This window comes from Bufo gargarizans, chromosome 9 (genome assembly GCF_014858855.1).
Source record: "Bufo gargarizans isolate SCDJY-AF-19 chromosome 9, ASM1485885v1, whole genome shotgun sequence".
NCBI classification, from domain to species: domain Eukaryota; kingdom Metazoa; phylum Chordata; class Amphibia; order Anura; family Bufonidae; genus Bufo; species Bufo gargarizans.
The window spans coordinates 137,531,049-137,544,599 of record NC_058088.1 but is presented as its reverse complement, the minus strand read 5'-3'; positions in this window follow the sequence as shown (position 1 = coordinate 137,544,599).

The window sequence follows — 13,551 nt, the reverse complement described above, 5'->3', positions numbered from 1 at the left end:
ATCCAGGGCTGCTGGGCAGCCCACTCTGACTTTGGAGTCCCCGGCCAATGAGGTGTCGCTTGAGCTCCAGAGTGTCAGGATGATCAGCCGGCAGCTCCAGGGATGCTAGTGTGAGCTGCTCCTTGCTTAATGAGCTGCTCCTTGCTTAGTATAAAAGGCCACCTGCCAGTGGATTTCTTGTCCTCTGGCTTCCCCTACTGTTCCCTTGTGGTATTGAAGAAACCTCAGGCTTTAGGATTTCTGGATTGGTATTGTGACTAAGTTTTTGGCTTCTGGCAATTTGGTATTGTATTGATCTCCTAGTTTTGACTTTCTGGAGTGTTGGTTTTCTCATTTGCCTCTTGCGTTTTTGTACTACATTGTCTGACTGGCATTCTACGCTTTACCGTAAGACTACTCTTGTGTTTGTCTGTTTGTTGTTCCCTGTTTGTACAGGGAGTGCAGAATTATTAGGCAAGTTGTATTTTTGAGGATTAATTTTATTATTGAACAACAACCATGTTCTCAATGAACCCAAAAAACTCATTAATATCAAAGCTGAATATTTTTGGAAGTAGTTTTTAGTTTGTTTTTAGTTTTAGCTATTTTAGGGGGATATCTGTGTGCAGGTGACTATTACTGTACATAATTATTAGGCAACTTAACAAAAAACAAATATATACCCATTTCAATTATTTATTTTTACCAGTGAAACCAATATAACATCTCAACATTCACAAATATACATTTCTGACATTCAAAAACAAAACAAAAACAAATCAGTGACCAATATAGCCACCTTTCTTTGCAAGGACACTCAAAAGCCTGCCATCCATGGATTCTGTCAGTGTTTTGATCTGTTCACCATCAACATTGCGTGCAGCAGCAACCACAGCCTCCCAGACACTGTTCAGAGAGGTGTACTGTTTTCCCTCCTTGTAAATCTCACATTTGATGATGGACCACAGGTTCTCAATGGGGTTCAGATCAGGTGAACAAGGAGGCCATGTCATTAGATTTTCTTCTTTTATACCCTTTCTTGCCAGCCACGTTGTGGAGTACTTGGACGCGTGTGATGGAGCATTGTCCTGCATGAAAATCATGTTTTTCTTACCTTGCAGACTTCTTCCTGTACCAACTGCTTGAAGAAAGTGTCTTCCAGAAACTGGTAGTAGGACTGGGAGTTGAGCTTGACTCCATCCTCAACCCAAAAAGGCCCCACAAGCTCATCTTTGATGATACCAGCCCAAACCAGTACTCCACCTCCACCTTGCTGGCGTCTGAGTCGGACTGGAGCTCTCTGCCCTTTACCAATCCAGCCATCTGGCCCATCAAGACTCACTCTCATTTCATCAGTCCATAAAACCTTTGAAAAATCAGTCTTGAGATATTTCTTGGCCCAGTCTTGATGTTTCAGCTTGTGTGTCTTGTTCAGTGGTGGTCGTCTTTCAGCCTTTCTTACCTTGGCCATGTCTCTGAGTATTGCACACCTTGTGCTTTTGGGCACTCCAGTGATGTTGCAGCTCTGAAATATGGCCAAACTGGTGGCAAGTGGCATCTTGGAAGCTGCACGCTTGACTTTTCTCAGTTCATGGGCAGTTATTTTGCGCCTTGGTTTTTCCACACGCTTCTTGCGACCCTGTTGACTATTTTGAATGAAACGCTTGATTGTTCGATGATCACGCTTCAGAAGCTTTGCAATTTTAAGAGTGCTGCATCCCTCTGCAAGATATTTCACTATTTTTGACTTTTCTGAGCCTGTCAAGTCCTTCTTTTGACCCATTTTGCCAAAGGAAAGGAAGTTGCCTAATAATTATGCACACCTGATATAGGGTGTTGATGTCATTAGACAACACCCCTTCTCATTACAGAGATGCACATCACCTAATATGCTTAATTGGTAGTAGGCTTTCGAGCCTATACAGCTTGGAGTAAGACAACATGCATAAAGAGGATGATGTGGTCAAAATACTCATTTGCCTAATAATTCTGCACGTAGTGTATGTCACCCTCACAGGTATTTCAGTATAGGGACTCCCTCCCAGTTGTGGAATTACTGCCTATTATGAACATGCAAGTAGGTAGGGATATTGAGTGCAGGAAATCTTAGGGCCACACTATCCCTGTTTGTGTGTGATGGTAGTCACCTTATCCTGACACGCTGGATCTTCAAGATCCAAATGAGACTTGTTAAAAAAAAGGTATAAAAAAACTACAAAAAAATTAGAAAAGGGTAAATAAATAAAAAATTCTATAAACAAAACAAATAAATAGCCTTTTCCCATATTCTCAAATTTAGAATTGATTAATAAATAAGAAATAAAATAAACTACACATATTGGCATTGCTACGTCTGTAATGACATGATCTATAAAAGGATCATGATCCATCTTGAATGCAATAAAAAAAAAAAAAAAAAATGATGAAATTGCTGTTTTTGTCATTTTACCTCTCCAAAAAATTTAGTAAAAAGAAATCAGAAAGTCAAAAAGCCCATACCACAAAAAAACAAGCCCCCGACAGCTATGTTAGCTGAAAAATAAAAATGTTATGGATGTTAGTATATGCAAAATGAAAAAAATTCAATTTTATGCTGAAAGTAGTAACATAAAAAACCTATATAAATGTAATATTGCCATAACTATATCGACCCAAAGAATACAATTAGCATATTATATATTATGATTACATATAGGGTGCTGCCATATTCATGAAAAAATGCTGTTTCCCCTTGTGAAAATGTAACATTTGAGGCCTGGGATTTAAGGTGAAAAGTGACCCACTACTGAAAGGGTTAACAATCTTTTTTGCAAGAAATCACTATCTAGCCGCTTTCACACAAGCGAGTTGAACCCTTAGGCCCCTTTCACACGGGCGTTGTGGGAAAATGTGCGGGTGCGTTGCGGGAACACCCGCAATTTTTCTGTGCGAGTGCAAAACATTGTAATGCGTTTTGCACTCGCGTGAGAAAATTTTTGCGTGTTTGGTACCCAAACCCGAACTTCTTCACAGAAGTTCGGGCTTGGGATCGGTGTTCTGTAGATTGTATTTTTTCCCCTTATAACATGGTTATAAGAGAAAATAATAGCATTCTGAATACAGAATGCATAGTAAAATAGCACCGGAGGGGTTAAGAAAAAATAAAAAATAATTTTACTCACCTTAGTCCACTTGATCGCGCTGCCCGGCATCTCCTTGTGTCTTCATCTTAGCTTTTTGTAGCAACAAGGACCTTTGGTGACGTCACAGTCATCACATGATCCATCACCATGGTAAAAGATCATGTGATGGATCATGTGATGACTGTGACGTCACCAAAGGTCCTTGTTGCTACAAAAAGCTAAGATCAAGACAGAAGGAGATGCCGCGCTACGCGAGCAAGTGGACTAAGGTGAGTTAAAAAAAAAAAATGTAACCCCTCCAGCGCTATTTTACTATGCAATCTGTATTCAGAATGCTATTATTTTCCCCTTGTAACCATGTTATAAGGGAAAATAATAATGATCAGGTCTCCATCCCAAGCGTCTCCTAGCAACCGTGCGTGAAAATCGCACCGCATCCGCACTTGCGGATGCTTGCGATTTTCACGCAACCCCATTCACTTCTATGGGGCCTGCGTTGCGTGGATTATCGCACCGCAACGCACAAAGAGGATCATGCTGTGATGCGTGAGAATCACCGCTCATGTGAACAGCCCCATAGAAATGAATGGGTCAGGATTCAGTGCGGGTGCAATGTGTTCACTTCACACATTGCACCCGCGCTGAATACTCGCTTGTGTGAAAGGGGCCTTACAGTTCTGCAATGTACTGGATAACACTGGCAGCTAGAGTTGAGCGAACACCTGGATGTTCGGGTTCGAGAAGTTCGGCCGAACTTCCCGAAAATGTTCGGGTTCGGGATCCGAACACGATCCGAACTTCGTCCCGAACCCGAACCCCATTAAAGTCAATTGGGACCCGAACTTTTCGGCACTAAAAAGGCTGTAAAACAGCCCAGGAAAGGGCTAGAGGGCTGCAAAAGGCAGCAACATGTAGGTAAATCCCCTGCAAACAAATGTGGATAGGGAAATGAATTAAAATAAAAATTAAATAAATAAAAATTAACCAAAATCAATTGGAGAGAGGTCCCATAGCAGAGAATCTGGCTTCCCGTCACCCACCACTGGAACAGTCCATTCTCAGATATTTAGGCCCCGGAACCCAGGCAGAGGAGAGAGGTCCCGTAACAGAGAATCTGGCTTCATGTCAGCAGAGAATCAGTCTGCATGTCATAGCAGAGAATCAGGCTTCACGTCAGCCACCACTGCAACAGTCCATTGGCATAAATTTAGGCCAAGCACCCAGGCAGAGGAGAGAGGTCCCGTAACAGACAATCTGGCTTCATGTCAGCAGAGAATCAGTCTTCATATCATAGCAGAGAATCAGGCTTCACGTCACCCACCACTGTAAGAGTCCATTTTCATAAATTTAGGCCCAGCACCCAGGCAGAGGAGAGAGGTCCCGTAACAGACAATCTGGCTTCATGTCAGCAGAGAATCAGTCTTCATGTCATAGCAGAGAATCAGGCTTCACGTCACCCACCACTGTAAGAGTCCATTTTCATAAATTTAGGCCCAGCACCCAGGCAGAGGAGAAAGGTCCCGTAACAGAGGTTCTGGCTTCATGTCAGCAGAGAATTAGTCTGCATGTCATAGCAGAGAATGAGGCTTCACGTCAGCCACCACTGCAACAGTCCATTGGCATATATTTAGGCCCAGCACCCAGGCAGAGGAGAGAGGTCCCGTAACAGACAATCTGGCTTCATGTCAGCAGAGAATCAGTCTTCATGTCATAGCAGAGAAACAGGCTTCACGTCACCCACCACTGTAAGAGTCCATTTTCATAAATTTAGGCCCAGCACCCAGGCAGAGGAGAGAGGTCCCGTAACAGAGGATCTGGCTTCATGTCAGCAGAGAATTAGTCTGCATGTCATAGCAGAGAATGAGGCTTCACGTCACCCACCACTGCAACAGTCCATTGGCATATATTTAGGCCCAGCACCCAGGCAGAGGAGAGAGGTCCCGTAACAGACAATCTGGCTTCATGTCAGCAGAGAATCAGTCTTCATGTCATAGCAGAGAATCAGGCTTCACGTCACCCACCACTGTAAGAGTCCATTTTCATAAATTTAGGCCCAGCACCCAGGCAGAGGAGAGAGGTCCCGTAACAGAGGATCTGGCTTCATGTCAGCAGAGAATTAGTCTGCATGTCATAGCAGAGAATGAGGCTTCACGTCAGCCACCACTGCAACAGTCCATTGGCATATATTTAGGCCCAGCACCCAGGCAGAGGAGAGAGGTCCCGTAACAGACAATCTGGCTTCATGTCAGCAGAGAATCAGTCTTCATGTCATAGCAGAGAATCAGGCTTCACGTCACCCACCACTGTAAGAGTCCATTTTCATAAATTTAGGCCCAGCACCCAGGCAGAGGAGAGAGGTCCCGTAACAGAGCATCTGGCTTCATGTCAGCAGAGAATTAGTCTGCTAGTCATAGCAGAGAATGAGGCTTCACGTCAGCCACCACTGCAACAGTCCATTGGCATATATTTAGGCCCAGCACCCAGGCAGAGGAGAGAGGTCCCGTAACAGACAATCTGGCTTCATGTCAGCAGAGAATCAGTCTTCATGTCATAGCAGAGAATCAGGCTTCACGTCACCCACCGCTGTAAGAGTCCATTTTCATAAATTTAGGCCCAGCACCCAGGCAGAGGAGAGAGGTCCCGTAACAGAGGATCTGGCTTCATGTCAGCAGAGAATTAGTCTGCATGTCATAGCAGAGAATGAGGCTTCACGTCAGCCACCACTGCAACAGTCCATTGGCATATATTTAGGCCCAGCACACAGGCAGAGGAGAGAGGTCCCGTAACAGACAATCTGGCTTCATGTCAGCAGAGAATTAGTCTGCATGTCATAGCAGAGAATGAGGCTTCACGTCAGCCACCACTGCAACAGTCCATTGGCATATATTTAGGCCCAGCACACAGGCAGAGGAGAGAGGTCCCGTAACAGACAATCTATCTTCATGTCAGTAGAGAATCAGTCTGCATGTCATAGCAGAGAATCAGGCTTCACGTCACCCACCACTGCAACAGTCCATTTTTATAAGTTTAGGCCAAGCACCCAGGCAGAGGAGAGAGATCCCGTAACAGACAATCTGGCTTCATGTCAGTAGAGAATCAGTCTGCATGTCATAGCAGAGAATCAGGCTTCACGTCACCCACCACTGCAACAGTCCATTTTCATAAGTTTAGGCCAAGCACCCAGGCAGAGGAGAGAGGTCCCGTAACAGACAATCTGGCTTCATGTCAGCAGAGAATTAGTCTGCATGTCATAGCAGAGAATGAGGCTTCACGTCAGCCACCACTGCAACAGTCCATTGGCATATATTTAGGCCCAGCACACAGGCAGAGGAGAGAGGTCCCGTAACAGACAATCTGGCATCATTTCAGTAGAGAATCAGTCTGCATGTCATAGCAGAGAATCAGGCTTCACGTCACCCACCAATGCAACAGTCCATTTTCATAAGTTTAGGCCAAGCACCCAGGCAGAGGAGAGAGGTCCCGTAACAACGGGTAGTCCGCACAGGTTAAAATGTGGGCAACTCTGCTGTCGTTGCGCAGGCACTGCAGCATGTAGTCGCTCATGTGTGCCAGGCTGCCCAGGGGTAAGGACAAACTGTCCTCTGTGGGAGGCGTATCGTCATCGTCCTGCCTTTCCCCCCAGCCACGCACCAGTGATGGACCCGAGCTGCGTTGGGTGCCACCCCGCTGTGACCATGCTTTATCCTCATCCTCCTCCACCTCCTCCTCATCCTCGTCCTCCAGTAGTGGGCCCTGGCTGGCCACATTTGTACCTGGCCTCTGCTGTTGCCAAAAACCTCCCTCTGAGTCACTTCGAAGAGACTGGCCTGAAAGTGCTAAAAATGACCCCTCTTCCTCCTCCTCCTCCTGGGCCACCTCCTCTTCCATTATCGCCCTAAGTGTTTTCTCAAGGAGACATAGAAGTGGTATTGTAACGCTGATAACGGCGTCATCGCCACTAGCCATGTTGGTGGAGTACTCGAAACAGCGCAACAGGGCACACAGGTCTCGCATGGAGGCCCAGTCATTGGTGGTGAAGTGGTGCTGTTCTGTAGTGCGACTGACCCGTGCGTGCTGCAGCTGAAACTCCACTATGGCCTGCTGCTGCTCGCACAGTCTGTTCAGCATGTGCAAGGTGGAGTTCCACCTGGTGGGCACGTCGCATATGAGGCGGTGAGCGGGAAGGCCGAAGTTACGCTGTAGCGCAGACAGGCGAGCAGCAGCAGGATGTGAACGCCGGAAGCGCGAACAGACGGCCCGCACTTTATGCAGCAGCTCTGACATGTCGGGGTAGTTGTGTATGAACTTCTGCACCACCAAATTCAGCACATGCGCCAAGCAAGGGATGTGCGTCAAATTGGCTAGTCTCAGAGCTGCAACGAGATTTCGCCCATTATCACACACCACCAGGCCGGGCTTGAGGCTCACCGGCAGCAACCACTCGTCGGTCTGTTGTTCTATACCCCGCCACAACTCCTGTGCGGTGTGGGGCCTGTCCCCCAAACATATGAGTTTCAGAATGGCCTGCTGACGTTTACCCCGGGCTGTGCTGAAGTTGGTGGTGAAGGTGTGTGGCTGACTGGATGAGCAGGTGGAAGAAGAGGAGGAGGAAGCCGAGAAGGAGGAGGTGGCAACAGGAGGCAAAGAATGTTGCCCTGCGATCCTTGGCGGCGGAAGGACGTGCGCCAAACAGCTCTCCGCCTGGGGCCCAGCTGCCACTACATTTACCCAGTGTGCAGTTAGGGAGATATAGCGTCCCTGGCCGTGCTTACTGGTCCACGTATCTGTGGTTAGGTGGACCTTGCTACAGATGGCGTTGCGCAGTGCACACTTGATTTTATCGGATACTTGGTTGTGCAGGGAAGGCACGGCTCTCTTGGAGAAGTAGTGGCGGCTGGGAACAACATACTGTGGGACAGCAAGCGACATGAGCTGTTTGAAGCTGTCTGTGTCCACCAGCCTAAATGACAGCATTTCATAGGCAGGTAGTTTAGAAATGCTGGCATTCAGGGCCAGGGATCGAGGGTGGCTAGGTGGGAATTTACGCTTTCTCTCAAATGTTTGTGAGATGGAGAGCTGAACGCTGCCGTGTGACATGTTTGAGACGCTTGGTGACGGAGGTGGTGGTGGTGGTGTTGGTGGTTCATCCCCTGTTTGCTGGGCGGCAGGTGCCAACGTTCCTCCAGAGGCGGAGGAAGAGGCCGAGGCGGCAGCAGCAGAAGAGGCCGAGGCGGCAGCAGCAGAAGAGGTAGCAGGGGGAGCCTGAGTGACTTCCTTGGTTTTAAGGTGTTTACTCCACTGCAGTTCATGCTTTGCATGCAGGTGCCTGGTCATGCAGGTTGTGCTCAGGTTCAGAACGTTAATGCCTCGCTTCAGGCTCTGATGGCACAGCGTGCAAACCACTCGGGTCTTGTCGTCAGCACATTGTTTGAAGAAGTGCCATGCCAGGGAACATTTTGAAGCTGCCTTTGGGGTGCTCGGTCCCAGATGGTGGCGGTCATTAGCAGGCGGAGTCTCTTGGCGGCAGGTGTTCTGCTTTTGCCCACTGCTCCCTCTTTTGCTACGCTGTTGGCTCGGTGTCACCACTGCCTCTTCCTCCGAACTGTGAAAGTCAGTGGCACGACCTTCATTCCATGTGGGGTCTAGGACCTCATCGTCCCCTGCATCGTCTTCCACCCAGTCTTGATCCCTGACCTCCTGTTCAGTCTGCACACTGCAGAAAGACGCAGCAGTTGGCACCTGTGTTTCGTCATCATCAGAGACATGCTGAGGTGGTATTCCCATGTCCTCATCATCAGGAAACATAAGTGGTTGTGCGTCAGTGCATTCTATGTCTTTCACCGCTGGGGAAGGGCTAGGTGGATGCCCTTGGGAAACCCTGCCAGCGGAGTCTTCAAACAGCATAGGAGACTGCTGCATAACTTGAGGCTGAGACAGTTTCCCTGGTATGCATGGGGGTGATGTGACAGACTGATGGGGTTGGTTTTCAGGCGCCATCTGTGCGCTTTCTGCAGAAGACTGGGTGGGAGATAATGTGAATGTGCTGGATCCACTGTCGGCCACCCAATTGACTAATGCCTGTACCTGCTCAGGCCTTACCATCCTTAGAACGGCATTGGGCCCCACCATATATCGCTGTAAATTCTGGCGGCTACTGGAACCTGAGGTAGTTGGTACACTAGGACGTGTGGATGTGGCAGAACGGCCACGTCCTCTCCCAGCACCAGAGGGTCCACTAACACCACCACGACCATGTCCACGTCCGCGTCCCTTACTAGATGTTTTCCTCATTGTTATGGTTCACCACAACAACAAAAATATTATTTGGCCCAATGTATTGTATTCAAATTCAGCGGGATATAAATTTGAGGCCTAGTATTTAGGCGCTGGGTGACCGGTATGGATTTAGTGACAGAATTAGACTTGGAAATGCACAGTAGTGTGTGTGTGAAGTTATTCTGAATGACCCTATGTGCACCTTGAATATTATATACCCTTTTAGGGATAGATTTCAAATAGCTCTGATATAGCAGAAACTACTAAATTATGAAATTGCTAAATTGGGAATTGTATTTCAACCCAGAACAAAAAATGTGCTTTGACGGACACTAAATAACTTTCCCAGCCACAACAGGACAGCAGTAACGAGAGATTTAGCGGGATATAAATTTGAGGCCTAGTATTTAGGCGCTGGGTGACCGGTATGGATTTAGTGACAGAATTAGACTGGGATATGGCCAAAAAATTACCACACTATTGCTGGTTAAATGCACTTGGTGACGGGCGCAGCTTGCCCCTGATGTAGTATATGGCCAAAAAATGAACAGACTATTGCTGGTTAAATGCACTTGGTGTCACAGCTTGACCAACCACACTACTGAGGGTTAAATGCACTTGGTGACGGGCGCAGCTTGCCCCTGATTTAGTATATGGCCAAAAAATGAACAGACTATTGCTGGTTAAATGCACTTGGTGTGATAGCTTGACCAACCACACTACTGAGGGTTAAATGCACTTGGTGATGGGCGCAGCTTGCCCCTGATGTAGTATATGGCCAAAAAATAAACAGACTATTGCTGGTTAAATGCACTTGGTGTCACAGCTTGACCAACCACACTACTGAGGGTTAAATGCACTTGGTGACGGGCGCAGCTTGCCCCAGATGTAGTATATGGCCAAAAAATGAACAGACTATTGCTGGTTAAATGCACTTGGTGACGGGCGCAGCTTGCCCCTGATTTAGTATATGGCCAAAAAATGAACAGACTATTGCTGGTTAAATGCACTTGGTGTGATAGCTTGACCAACCACACTACTGAGGGTTAAATGCACTTGGTGACGGGCGCAGCTTGCCCCTGATGTAGTATATGGCCAAAAAATAAACAGACTATTGCTGGTTAAATGCACTTGGTGTGACAGCTTCACCCTGATGTAGGCTTTAGCCAAAAAACAACCACACCATTGAGGGTTAAATGCACTTGGTGACAGGCGCAGCTTGCCCCTGATGTAGTATATGGCCAAAAAATAAACATACTATTGCTGGTTAAATGCACTTGGTGTGACAGCTTCACCCTGATGTAGGCTTTAGCCAAAAAACAACCACACCATTGAGGGTTAAATGCACTTGGTGACAGGCGCAGCTTGCCCCTGATGTAGTATATGGCCAAAAAATAAACAGACTATTGCTGGCTAAATGCACTTGGTGTGACAGCTTCACCCTGATGTAGGCTTTAGCCAAAAAACAACCACACCATTGAGGGTTAAATGCACTTGGTCGCAGCTTGTGCTGGCGCACCACAAGACACAAAATGGCCGCCGATCACCCCAGAAAAATGTGACTGACAAACGGTCTGGGCAGCCTAAAAACAGTGAGCAATTGAGTATCAGCAGCTCAATGATCCACAGCTGCAGATCGATCAATAATCAAGTACTTTGGAGGAGTTAATCTGCCTAATCTCGCCCTACTGTCGCAGCCGCAACCTCTCCCTACGCTAATCAGAGCAGAGTGACGGGCGGCGCTATGTGACTCAAGCTTAAATAGAGGCTGGGTCACATGGTGCTCTGGCCAATCACAGCCATGCCAATAGTAGGCATGGCTGTGATGGCCTCTTGGGGCAAATAGTATGACGCTTGTTGATTGGCTGCTTTGCAGCCTTTCAAAAAGCGCCAAGAAAGCGTTTCAAAAGAGCTAAAGGAAGCGACGAACACCGAACCCGAACCCGGACTTTTACGAAAATGTCCGGGTTCGGGTCCGTGTCACGGACACCCCAAAATTAGGTACGAACCCGAACTATACAGTTCGAGTTCGCTCATCCCTACTGGCAGCCAATACATTCCAGAAGGGGCCGTCTTTAATATTGACTCAGCAAGAATTTACTTGGGCCCCCTGGATCCTGCCTTCCCACAACACACGCACACAGAAATAAATCCACACACCTCGTAAAGTAGTAAACTTTAATAATGATGACTGGCCACTAGAGGTGTTCCTAAGTGTACTTTCACACTTGCGTTTTTCTTTTCCGGCATAGAGTTCCATCACAGGGGCTCTATCCCGGAAAAGAACTGATCAGTTTTATCCCCAGGCATTCTGAATGGAGAGTAATCCGTTCAGTTTGCATCAGGATGTCTTCAGTTCAGTCATTTTGACTGATCAGGCAAAAGAGAAAACCGCAGCATGCTACAGTTTTCTCTCCGGCGAAAAAAACTGAAAACTTGCCGAATGCTGGATCCGGCAATTTTTCCCATAGGAATGTATTAGCACCGGATCCGGCATTCAGAATACCGGAATGCCGGATCCATCTTTCCGGCCTGCAGACCGGTAAAAATGTACAAGACGGATCCGTCTGTCCGCATGACAAGCAGAGAGACGGATCCGTCCTTGCAATGCATTTTTGAGACTGATCCGCATCTGGATCCGTCTCACAAATGCTTTCAGTCAGCAGCAGATCGGCGGATCCAAGTGTGAATTAGCAGTAATGTACGGTAAATACTGACTTTTTTCTGAAAAGGCAGTGTTTACATTAAAAAGCTTGCAGAGACATGCTATAGACACCAGAACTACTAAGTTTAGCTGTTGTGGTTCTGGTGACTATAGTATCCCTTAATATAGAGGGGTGGAAAGAATGAGCACAAAAGTATCAAATAAAATGGCTGTATCATTATCCAAATATTTTTTTTTTATTCTTTTCATAATACAAAATAAATAGGATTGCACAGTACAATGTCTCAGTTCATCAATACACACTTTCCAAAACATTCGTTATAATAAATTATACAACAAAGTAAGAACAAGCAAAACAAAAAATATTGCATTTTACTCAGAACTCTTACTGTTCATCCATTAATATACCCCCCCTATTAATAACACCCCCCACCCCATGATGTTTGTCTTGGTGAGCACTGTTAACAAGCCCCTTAGGGGTTTATATTATTTTTGTCTCTCTCACTCCTCCCCCTATCCCCCACCCCCCAATTAAACGACAACAACACTGCCCATCAACGCCTGATTGTGGTACTTATTGCCTACTCCTCAAACTTCTCAATCTTTACTTAATAAAGTTTTCCACTCAGTAATGTTGGGTGCTCTATTAGAGCCCCATTCTCTTGCAATGATGACTTCATAAGTCCTCTTGTCCAAATCCTTTTTTTCTTTTTGTTCCTGATTGATAATGGGATGCTGCCTAAAACAGCCACTTCCGGTTTATATTGAAGGGACACAAGGGACTCTGCACTTAAAACAAACTAGATCTCTCTCCAATATGATTGGACATTTGGACATTCCCATATCATATGCATATAGTCAGCAACCTCTTCTCTACATTTCCAACAGTTTGATTCTCGTTCTTTATAGATCTTACTTAGCAGTAATGGAGTCATGTGTGTTCTATGGATAATATTAAAGTGGATTATACTAAAATTACTAGAAATAGTTATATTTTTTAATGTGAAAAAAATGGCTGTATCATTATTCTATAAATTAAAAAAAACACAACTTCTGACACAAATATACAGGTCCTTCTCAAATAATTAGCATAGTGTGATAAAAATTTATTATTTTCTGTAATGTACTGATAAACATTAGACTTTCATATATTTTAGATTCATTACACACCAACTGAAGTAGTTCAAGCCTTTTATTGTTTTAATATTGATGATTTTGGCATACAGCTCATGAAAACCCAAATTTCCTATCTCAAAAAATTAGCATATTTCATCCGACCAATAAAAGAAAAGTGTTTTTAATACAAAAAAAGTCAACCTTCAAATAATTATGTTCAGTTCTGCACTCAATACTTGGTCCGGAATCCTTTTGCAGAAATGACTGCTTCAATGCGGCGTGGCATGGAGGCAATCAGCCTGTGGCACTGCTGAGGTATTATGGAGGCCCAGAATGCTTTGATAGCGGCCTTAAGCTCATCCAGAGTGTTGGGTTTTGCGTCTCTCAACTTTC